Source organism: Phyllobates terribilis, unplaced genomic scaffold, assembly GCF_046119375.1.
Source record: "Phyllobates terribilis strain yellow unplaced genomic scaffold, ASM4611937v1 Scaffold_5__5_contigs__length_657084704, whole genome shotgun sequence".
Taxonomy (NCBI): Eukaryota; Metazoa; Chordata; class Amphibia; order Anura; family Dendrobatidae; genus Phyllobates; species Phyllobates terribilis.
Genome location: NW_027362765.1, coordinates 273,948,324 through 273,960,960, shown reverse-complemented (window position 1 = coordinate 273,960,960; position 12,637 = coordinate 273,948,324). Strand labels below are relative to the sequence as shown.

The following is a 12,637-nucleotide window of genomic DNA, read 5'->3' as shown; positions in this document are numbered from 1 at the left end:
GGGTAATTCCTTCCCCCTCACTTATTGTTTCTATGACAGCCGGATCAGTAGAAATAAAAATTAATTTGAAGCATCTATACTCTTGTGGTCCTTTGTAATAACACTGGAGGGAGGATGTGGGAGGGGCTATTTAAACCTCTTCGTATTTCCTGTCCCTGCCTTGCAGGGTGAATTGGTGTCATATGTACAGCAATGCTGTCACATGGGGCTGAAAGGTTGGTGTCGTAGGTTACATCGGAAAAAATTGGTGACTTGTTCCCTTTAAGTGTCCCACATAAATTAAAAAAAAAATGTATTTGCCTGTCGGACTGATGCTGCTTCTACGATTTTGGCGCTGTGATTCCCAGCAGTCACATGACATCATGTTGCATAACTGCTGCAAAAAATCAGCTATCATCGTGAATCACAGCGCCAATATCACATGAACAGTGTCGGTGCTGGAAGTATGTACCGGTATATGTTTTTGGGGTTTTTTATGTGTGGCACTTAAGCAACTAAGATGGGTTTGCCCAGCAGTGAGTGTATGACCTTTCTAATGCTCATTAAAGGGTGTCTAAAATATGTATTGCTGTCCAACAGAGGTCTGGAAATCTAGCTATGAAGTTTTAGTAAAAGTTACTAAATTCCTTGAGATGGCACCTTGATCTGGGGATTTTTTTCTTATTTGGAGCAAGGAAAGAAATATTTTTTTCTGCCAATAAAAGACAATTTGCTACCAGCCCCATTGGTTGTTTTGTTGTTTCGCCTCTTTCTGGATCAACATTGCTGAATTTGATTCACTTTCATCCTTTTATACCTTGCTATGATACAAATAACAGGTTATTTCCTATCTTAATCCTAGACTTGAGAGATACTTGTAAAAAAAGAAAAGTTGACAAAGTTTCAGTCTTAGTCTCATTAGATGGAGTCTAATAGCACAGTCAGTATAGCACACAGTATATTCCAGCGGATGAAAAGGGAAAATCTGAGTTTCTTGTTAATCATGTAGTTTCTCCCAGTCTCTGTTCTATATAGAGGTAGATGGAAGCTGGTTGGTATAGTATCTAATGGACGGGAGGGAACTATGTCTGTGCTCTCTTCACATGTTTTCATTTCACTGTATCAGAACTAAAGTGAATATTCCTTAATAATCGCCGGTTCCTCAGGCACTCACTGCCTTTGCACATCAAAGCAAAATTCACTCCCAGTCTGTTCTCCGCTTAACAGAGACTAGAATGGTGAATATTTCTCTATCCTATATATTGATGGAATCTCACAGCATCTTTTTTTTACTCTATGTAGTGAAGATGGAATAGATGTAAAGATAATTCTGCCAGCTCAGAGTCAGAATATACCAGTGGTGGTAATATAATTGCTATGAAGCATGTTCTGTTGGGCATGGTGAAAAGTTGATATTGGTTAGTAAAATGGTGAGGTTAAAAAAAAGACATGAATCCATCTAGTTCAAGATATTATCCCATCATAATGATTCCCAGTAAGGCTTAAAAACTGTGAAATAATCAAACTAGAACTAATATGGAGTTTTGCAACTTTTAGATAATGTCCTCACTACTTCCTACAGATTTGTTGGGCACATATGCATCCTATAAACATGCAGTTCCTCTACAACCCAAAGGTGATTATTAGACTGAGATCTGAACTAGTAACAGGCCGTCTGCAATTTACCGAATGTATTGACATATTTTGAGAAGCCAGCTTGAGATGTTTTGTGTAATCCAGCTTGAAGAGATCTAATGTGTTATATGAAATAATTCCCCTCGCGAAATACAACTGTGACACTTCGCCCTCCCTGAGCTGTGGGGGTTACTCGGAGCCGGGTCAGTGTAGGGGTCGCGGGGGATGCAGTCGTGGCCTCGACCCGTTCCGTGCCCAGGGCTGTCACATAAAAATATTGGGCTTTCAAGGATGAGTGGTATTTCGACTACGCCACCTGCGGTTCCTGGTGACGGCCACCAGCGCAGCATCAGTCCTCTGAGGCCGGTGTTCTAGCAGCTCAGATGGTACTACTCCCCACAGGCGGAGTAGGCCTCAGGGCAGCGGGTAGGAGGACTATGTGGAAGTATGGTGGGTGCAGTGCCGCGCAGGAATAAACAAGCTGAGGCGGTGTATGAAGTCATCCGGGTCTTTATTCACTTTAGATGAACTTTCAGCCGCAAAGCTTCTCTCTGCTACACACGGTGTACTGCGGCCACCGGGAAGGGGGTTCAACACTTCCCAGGTAGATCAGGAGCACCTGTCAAGACCCCTCTGGTGTGTGTTCCTCTCCTTGGTAAGTTCTCCCACCGAGTCTTTTCCTGACTGTTTGTGGTACGAACGTAGTGTAAGGCCGGGTCCCACTGGATAAACGCAGTGTGAGAGATACAGGTGGTGACTCCGCTCCGTCCGTATCCCCCTGGGATCCACTAAGCCTTCGGGCTTTTCTGACTGAGACGTGAAGTAAGAAAGTCAGATGTCGGGGGCCGGTTACCCCTTTTGCAGCAGGAATCCCTCTGACTAGGCCAGAATAAAGAATACAGGTGGTGACTCCGCTCTTTCCGTATCCCCCTGGGATCCTTTTGCCTGTGGAGCCTATCTCCTCTGCTCCCCTCCAAGGCGTTCTTAGGACAGGACCTTGATCGGGTAGAGACAGTGGTTAACTCTGACCCGCTCCTCGTCTCAAGGCCAGAGTACGAGGACCGCGAACCTTCAGTCAGCTACAGCCTCTTGCTGGACCCTGACAGAAGACCCTCAATCAAAGACCTTGAACCTAAGATGGCCGTAGATTAAATATGAATCAATAAGTGTTTCCTAAAAGTGTGTCCTCCACCCTCACCCACTACATGGTTCCCCCTATCTTTGGTTCCCTCCCATCCCCTCTATCCCGGGCCGGGGCAGCACCCTGGTGCATTTAGGCCCCCTTCAGGACAGGAGTGGTGTAGTATTGAGTGGTGAAGTGGGGTCCTGTGAGATGCTCCATCGTTACCTGAAAGAGGAGATACCACACCTCAATCTGAGGTGCAGTACCCCTGTGGCGACTGAACCCTCAGTGGCGCCACACAACCATGACCAGTCTTACCTGTTGACTTAAGACAAGATAGATCCATAGATACGTGTGATTTTAAAGGAAATCTGTCACATGACTCATGCTGCCCAAACCACGGGCACCATGAATCAGTGCCTGGCTGTATGATTGCATCAGACTCCTTGCCTTCTATGGGAGAGCTTCCTGAGCTTATTATGTTACCTGTGCAGAGGACATTGTACAGGGAGTGTGTTTTGGAACCATCACCTATAAATATATTATACACTACTCAACAATCAAACTGCAACACCAAGAAGGAAAAGTTATGGAATTATGGAAATTTTAAGGATGATCGACATGTTAATGATATGCAAATGATGAAAAATGGAAACAAAATTTTCAAAACATTTCAAGTTAGGTATTAATTTGAGTATGAGCACTACATGCAGAAGTACATGAATGTGCATGCCTTGGCATGTTATCATTGAGGTTATTAATGGTTGTTTGAGGAATGCTCTGTCACACTGAATATACTTGGGCACACAAATCAACAAGATCCGCTGCTGGCAGCTCCTTTTGAAATTGCCAACCAATGACATCCCAGATGTATTTGATGGGGGACAAGTCCAGAGATGCTGCAGGACATGTTAGCAAGTTTAAGCTACGCAGGCTATTCATAGTATGACCAATATTTGGCCCAGCATTGTTGTGTTCAAAAACGGCTCCTGGGACACTATGGAGAAATGGTTGTATCTCTGACTCCACTATCAAATCAATGTACTGCCGAGTTGTTAGTGTACCTGGAATAAAAATGTGGTCTAGCTACTATACTTTATGGCACACCACACCACAATCCCGAGAGTAGAACCAGAGTGACTTTCCCCCATTAAAGCATTCGTTGCATTGCCCATAGTTTCAAGACCAATCAAAGAAGTGACTAGACTTCCATTCTAGCCTTCATTGCTCCATTAATTAAACAAATTAATGTCACACCAGTCCTTCTCCCATGATTGTGGACTGGGGTGGCAAAATATACTGTACCTTCAAGTATTCATTCCAGGTACACTAATAGCTTGATATTACATTGATTTGGTGGTGGAACCAGTGGTATGGCCATTTCTCCAAAGTGTCCCAACAATGCAAGGTCACATGTTGCTCTTGCTACTGTGAGTAGACTATGTCACTTAAATGTGTTATCATAGCCTGCAGCTTCTGCAGACTTATCTCCCATAGAGCACATCAAGTACGTCATAGGCCCACAATTGCAAAGAGAGCTGCCAGCAGTGAATCTTGATGATTTGTGTGTCCAAGTGCATTCTGCGAGGCAGAACATTCCTTAGACAAACATTAATAACCTCATTGATAATAGCGTAGGTTTTTAAGTGTGGAGATTTCTGTATGTGGTGCTTTTACTCGACACTGAAGAAATCAAGATGTTTTAAAAGTTTTGTTTCTGTTTTTTCACGTCTTATATATCATTAACATTATATATATATATATATATATATATATATATATATAACTTTTTCTGCTATGTGTTGCAATTTTTAAAAAAACTGCTGAACTTAAAAAATTGATTTTGTTTCTCCAAATAGGCGGCATGTCGGCATAGAGCTCTCCACACATCCCACTCTGCATCCCAGGTATACATTGGCATTGTGATTGTTTGCATATATTAAAGCGCCTCCTGGTTGTATGCATGTGCACACACAGGAGACATACAGGGATGTAACTTGTGGATATGCTGTAGCCATAGGCTTTAGCATTAGGATATAATTGCTGTCATGTTGTCATTATAGAATATATGTATTATGGCTCTAATGCTGGGCGCCCATTGCGTACACAGTTGTTGGCACTTTGCACTTTTCCCCCCACTCCCTTGATTTTTACATTACTCAATAAAGATGTATAAAATGTATACTAAATTGACCTTTTTGTTTGTCGTTTTTTGTAGTTCTCCAATTTTTTAAAAAAGTGTTGAACTTAAAAACTTGATTTTGATGCTCCGAATAGGTACCTCCTATAAATACCATGCAATCCCATGATTGATCCTTCATTATTCGTTGAATTTAGGATAGTTCTGAATTTAACTAGTTTTGAACTATTTCACATCATGAATATCTATTTATTACCATAGTTGATAATAAAAAAAAGAGAGTTCTAATAGTTTAGAATATATCATATATGAGGTGTTTGATAAAACCTTAACTTAATAAGGTTAGAAGAAAAGTCTCAAGTAATTTCAGTATGTTATGAATTACCAATGTGAAATGTTTTTATCTATGCACATGCCATTGGACCGGATTGTTGAATAAGAATATCATAAATGAAATTCCCAATCCATCTGCATCATATTTGCGTCTTCATTTCAATAGAACAGACAGCATGTTGATGAGTTTTAATTACACATGAGCGATGTGTATGTGGAATCTCTCAGCGCAGGAATATAATTACATTGTAAGCTCGATAAAAGACAAATGTCCATCAGCGTCAATCTGTTATGAGCTCTACCGTTGTGTTTCTTGACTAATTGGGCTACAAGTGTTTCCCTATAGTATATGATTTCATTTTTGGTGTGAAAGATTCTAAAACGAGTGCTGATCAAAAATATGTCCTGTTGTGTTTAGGTATCCTTCATCTAGGTCATGGTATGTTTTGTAGTAGTAGTAGTAATCGTAGTATATCATAAATAGCTGGATTTTGACATTTTGGGGCATCCACATCTCATTTTACTTGGTTCCTTTGTTAAAGTGCTTGAAGTAAGGAACCCACTTAAAAGGAAACTATTATCTTGTGATTTTCACAGTGGCGACTGGAGTTTTTTTAAACTCATACTTCTTGTTTTTTTCAAGGATAAGTTTTCAGCAAGGTTCCTTACCAGCAGAGCCAGGTTTACAATGACAGGTAACACCTCTATACACTATACATTCTCAATAGGCAATGTCATGGCTCATCTTACCCCACCTTGCCCCTTCACAAAGATCTTTTCACAAAATCATTAGATGCTTCAATGCAAAAAATAGGATAAGAGGCTCAATATATCCAAATGTTTGCTCCAGATTTTTAGTGTAAAACACCTTGAAATGTTACAATTTTTTTGTGAAACTCAAAGTTGCAAACATTTTTTATGACTTTTGCCATTTTTACACCAGTCCCGACAGGCTCAGTTAAAGTGGGTGGAGCTTGAGTGATATGGGGCATGGCAAAATTATGGGGCATGGCCTGAAAAATTAATTATGCCAGAAACATACTCCAATTGCTGATTGGCACAACATTTCTGGTAGAGGCACACAGCAGTTTTAAGATGCGCCTAATTTATTAATAGTTATGCCCCTGTTAATGAATTATCTTACTCCAGCAGTGCCGTCATTAAGACTGAAGTAAAAAAAACACCTGTCTTAATAAATTAGGAAAAGTTTCTGTTCATTTTGGCCAATGTACATGTGGGGGGTTTTAAACAGCAAAAAGTTAGAATGCCAAAAATTAAAAAAAAATGTTAAAATTTACCACGACAACATTATTTAAACAATAGGCCAGTTGAGGACAGTTTCCTTTAAAAGTATTGATGAAACATATCTGAGAACATGGACCCTTTTAGAATGACAGAAGCATGGTTATGCTTGACCACAGTGAATGGGTTTTATGAAATCATCTAGGTCCCGATTAGTCAAAGAAATGAGGCCAGAGTTCTGAAATAAATTGCTTTGAAAAGTCCTCAAATTTTTGTGTAGCACTGAGTAGCACAAAAATTTTAGCACCAAAATGGTTAAACTGGGGGCGGGATCAGGAAGTGATGAGGGGTTTGATGCCACAGTCGCTGACTGGAGAGGCGCACGCCAGTCACATGTTGGTCTTGATTAAATCAGGACCTTAGAGTAAGCTCATAAAAGGGTCCTTTTACATACAGGATAACTGGGCCATTGACTACAGTGTTTTGTCATTGCATTTGATGCCCTAATTGTATGGTAAATTGATAACTATGAATATTACATTTGGGGCAATTCTATGATTCTCCTCTTCAGTCTACTTAATATGTGACTACTCTGTGGTTCTACTTTTCACTCTACTCTACGTGTGACTACTCTATGATTCTACTCTTCACTCTACATGTGACCATCTATGATTCTCCTCTTCACTCTACTGTACATGTGACCACTCTGATTCTATTCTTCACTCTACATGTGACTACTCTATGATTCTTCTCTTCACTCTACATGTGACCATCTATGATTCTCCTCTTCACTCTACTGTACATGTGACCACTCTGATTCTATTCTTCACTCTACATGTGACTACTCTATGATTATACTCTTCACTCTACTCTAAATGTGACCACTCTATGATTATACTCTTCACTCTACGTGTGACCACTCTATGATTCTCCTCTTCACTCTACTGTACATGTGACTACTCTATGATTCTGTTCTTCACTCTACATGTGACTGCTCTATGATTATACTCTTCACACTACTCTACATGTGACCACTCTGATTCTACTCTTCACTCTATTCTACATGTGACCACTCTATGATTCTACTCTTCACTCTACTGTACATGTGACTGCTCTGTGATTCTACTCTTCACTCTATTCTACGTGTGACCACTCTGATTCTACTCTTCACTCTACTGTACATGTGACTGCTCTATGATTCTACTCTTCACTCTATTCTACATGTGACCACTCTGATTCTACTCTTCACTCTACTGTACATGTGACTGCTCTATGTTTCTACTCTTCATTCTATTCTACATGTGACCACTCTATGATTCTCCTCTTCACTCTACTGTACATGTGACTACTCTATGATTCTATTCTTCACTCTACATGTGACTACTCTATGATTATACTCTTCACACTACTCTACATGTGACCACTCTGATTCTACTCTTCACTCTACTGTACATGTGACTGCTCTGATTCTACTCTTCACTCTATTCTACATGTGACCACTCTATGATTCTACTCTTCACTCTACTGTACATGTGACTACTCTATGATTCTACTCTTCACTCTATTCTACATGTAACCACTCTATGATTCTACTCTTCACTCTACTGTACATGTGATTGCTCTATGATTCTACTCTTCACTCTATTCTACATGTGACTACTCTATGATTCTACTCTTCACTCTACATGTGACCACTCTATGATTCTCCTCTTCACACTACTCTAGATGTGGCCACTCTGATTCTACTCTTCACTCTACTGTACATGTGACTACTCTATGATTCTCCTCTTCACTCTACTGTACATGTGACTGCTCTATGATTCTACTCTTCACTCTACTGTACATGTGACCACTCTGATTCTACTCTTCACTCTACTGTACATGTGACTACTCTATGATTCTCCTCTTCACTCTACTGTACATGTGACTGCTCTATGATTCTACTCTTCACTCTATTCTACATGTGACCACTCTATGATTCTACTCTTCACTCTACTGTACATGTGACTACTCTATGATTCTCCTCTTCACTCTACTGTACATGTGACTGCTCTATGATTCTACTCTTCACTCTATTCTACATGTGACCACTCTATGATTCTACTCTTCACTCTACTGTACATGTGACTGCTCTATGATTCTACTCTTCACTCTATTCTACATGTGACCACTATGATTCTACTTTTCACTCTACTGTACATGTGACTGCTCTATGATTCTACTCTTCACTCTATTCTACATGTGACTACTCTATGATTCTACTCTTCACTCTATTCTACATGTGACCACTATGATTCTACTCTTCACTCTACTGTACATGTGACTGCTCTATGATTCTACTCTTCACTCTATTCTACATGTGACTACTCTATGATTCTCCTCTTCACTCTACTGTACATGTGACTGCTCTATGATTCTACTCTTCACTCTATTCTACATGTGACCTCTATGATTCTACTCTTCACTCTACTGTACATGTGACTGCTCTATGATTCTACTCTTCACTCTATTCTACATGTGACTGCTCTATGATTCTACTCTTCACTCTATTCTACATGTGACTGCTCTATGATTCTACTCTTCACTCTATTTTAGAGTGAAGAGTAGAATGTGAAGTCTTGTATCTGTCATGTGCAAATTATGCCTATGTTTTGGCACCTGAAACTTGCAATTTTATTTTTGCCATGGATAATTTTGCACATACTTGAGAATGTCACTGTCTTTCATATTTAAGCCGTTCTATACTTTAGACCTATTTAATTGAAATAATTGTTCAGTACAAATGCTAGTTTGGCATTTTCTAGTGGTTCTTAAAAACTGTTCTGTTTAATGACATTTCTTGATATAACGTACATTTTTGACAGTACTATTTGACTTTGCTGTCATACTTCACACTTGACATTTTCAAGAGGCAGTTTCTTCAAAGGTTTGGTGGACATGCAACAAGCGATAGGATAGACTATGCATAGGTTCCTCTTTCGATAACCTGTCCATTTATGTTTAGGAAATGACATATATGACAGTTCCTTAAGTTTATATGAATTGTTTCCTTTAGGAATGATACCCAATCATAAAGAAGCCACCATTAAAAAAAGGCTTGACCGTATTTAAAGCAATTTTTTTATTACATTTGACATTTGTTTTATATTTTGATGCTGTTTTTTTTGTTATTTTTATGTGACTATTCATATAAAAACATATCCTAATATTTTCTGCATTTCACAGTGGCAACTGGAGCTTAACAATAGGCTTTTCTTTCTGCAGCTTAGTTTTCAGATCTGCTGTGTAAAATGGGACAGTCATTTTATAAGTACAATTAAATGGCAGCTTATGCCTCTATTGTATTACTGGAGGCAGTACAGTAACATTGTATAATGTATACACAAATATACTCTATTTGTACTCCTTCTCTTCCTGGAGAGTTTCTTAGTCTATGGACACTTTTCTGACCATTAACTCCCATTCATTGCAGCTGCCAAAAACCAGACATACTGTATATGAGGCTGCATACAACACACACTATACAGGAATATGTTTGTGCATCTAAATTATAATATTGTGATATTTTAAACAGAATTATTCTCATCTATAAAAATAAAAAAATAATTAATGCAGTTGTATAAACTAAATAGTGTGTCTAATTGATGTTGAGACTAACATGAAATATATTATACATTTCCTTTAAATTCACTGGAATTTCATTAAAGGGGTACTCCACCACTTGGACAAACCATTAAATTATGCATTTATCCTTCCATGTAAAATAATAAAAAAAACAATACTTACCTCCTACACCGGTGCCACTCCAGCAAGGTTGGCTCTGGGTCTGTTGACACCTGCATGATTTTGTTATGCCACATAAGCACTGCAGCCAATCAGTGCCCGCTAATGGGCTACATTGCTCACACTTTCCTAGGATGAGATCTGTATGTCCAAAGGAGGGGGTTTGAGCGCTGCAACCCATCAATAGCTGATGAGTGAGTGGCTACAACGTTCATGTGACACACCAATATCACGTGAGCATTATCAGACCCGTCGCCAAAATCACTGGATCGGCGCTAATATGAAGTATCTGTTTTTTCATTTTAGTAATATAGCATTTAATAATGGCTTGTCTAATAATTGGACAATCCTTTTGAGAAAATCAATAGCCAGATGGCACATTGTGTGTAATGATGATGTCCTTTACAAGTGACATAATTGTCACAGTTGGGCTTGCATGGTTTTGCTCTGGTTGGGTTAGATTCAAAAGTGCAAGAATTTTGTTAACCATTACTAAGTGTTATAGATAGACTTTTCTTGGGTATTTGAGGATCTTGAACACTTATCTTGAGTATTATAAAGCTTATTCAAAATGATATATTAGAAACAAAAAAGAAATCTATGATTATTGTGGATTACACAGTGTCTGAATGCACCATGCTGAGGGATGAGGTAGGGTTGTGAGCTATCTGGGGATAATCTGTATTACTTTATCTTTATAAATAGAGATAAAGGAACATCCTAAATGTATTTTCTCATCATTCAGGCCAATATTTCTCTATAAGATTTCTAGAAAGATTGACAAAAGTTTTTTTTTTCCTTCTTCATCTCTAAGTTTTTTGTCATCTGAAGCAAATACGGCTTGTCTGGTTTAGAAAATCCATTTCCTAAACAGCCTGTTAGGGAATTAAGAGTTCACATAGGGGTTTCCGTGTCCAGGATCTTGATCTATATCAGGAGCAGACAACATCTTTCATCTTGGAAGACCAGACCCATTCATTTTAATGAATGATTTATGCTGCCTAATTTTCTCTGTGGTGGCATGGCAGGACATTGATTAGTGCGATCGGCTTAAAAAATTGTTATGAGCGGAAAGATATTTACACACCTTTATATGTACCCTTGTGTCCATCCTAGCAGAAAAACAAAAATGACTAAGTGCCTAATCCGTGACATGACGAACCTAATTGATCCATATTGGAGCTTCCATTACTGATGTTAACAGAGACTTCAATGCTATATTATAAGTTCTTATCAATTCTTTTTATTAGGATCATCCCATGACAATAAATGGATCACAAAGGTTCACATGGACCCCCAGGGATAAGCTGTAATCTGTTACAAACCAGCAGAATGGGCGCAGATTTCCTGCAATCATAGACTTGCAAAGCTCTCATTGAGAATAATAGGCTATCCATATGATGCAGACGTTCACTGGGTCCTTTAGGGCAATAGACACTGTCCCTTTGCTACATGGATATAGATTTTGGTTCTGAATCTACCATGTATGATTATGTTTTTCACTTAAAAACTTATGTTTGACTTCAGCCAATGGAGCTTTTAGTCAGGAGTAGATACTAGTGGGCAAGGAATAGAGCTGGAGTGACAGAGGCTTCAGCTCTTTAGCCTCATTTGCATATAATTTCTAACGCTGATTTCTCAGTAACAGAGGAACGGACTGGCCATGTAAATATATTGCTGGACTTGGCTTTGAAAGAGCTTCATGCACATATAAATAGTTTGGGGGTGAAATCCTGCTGACAGATTCCCTTTAAGGAAAAGCAATCACATATGTTCTCTAGTTCTTTTTGTTCATTTCCACTGAACATATATTTTTTGCTAAAATTGTTTACACAGTACGCAACATATCATCCTCTGCCAATATGGACAGTCTGAAAAGATGAAACCTTTATATTAGTACAAGACAGTCTCTTCAGTCATCATATGTGTTGAGCTTTGTACTTTAGATTGTAAAGTAGAGTAGAAGTGTGTCATTATTTGAGGATCCTTGGCTCATTAAATTGTAAGAACGCGTAGTAAAACACAAGTGAAACAATAGAACCATTATTTATCTTTTTTTGCAAAAATCACGACTACCCTCCTTTTTGTTTTTTGACAGAGCAGTAGATAGTGATGCATCTCTGGCAGATTATCACTATGATTTATCTATTTTATTACTTGTTCTCCTTTCAGCATGGCTTATTCTTCTACAATGCTTCCCGAACTTATAAAATAAAGAAATAAAAAGTACAATAAAAATATACTGTGTAAAGGGGAAAAACAGTGGCCTGATTTGTGAAGACAATCCCTAGGTATCTCTTTTAGGTGACACAGCGTAGCAGACCATTTTTCTTGGAGAAACACTGACGGTTGACAGTGAAAACAAACTGCTACCGTAGATTACCAGCTCCTTGTAAATTAGA

General features: G+C 38.9%; 1 protein-coding gene across 1 annotated transcript in view; it reads left to right on the top strand.

Annotated features, from left to right (window-relative positions):
* The window catches only part of CA10 (carbonic anhydrase 10), a 354,530-nt gene that overhangs the window by 41,968 nt on the left and 299,925 nt on the right, over positions 1-12,637 (top strand). The window lies entirely within an intron of this gene.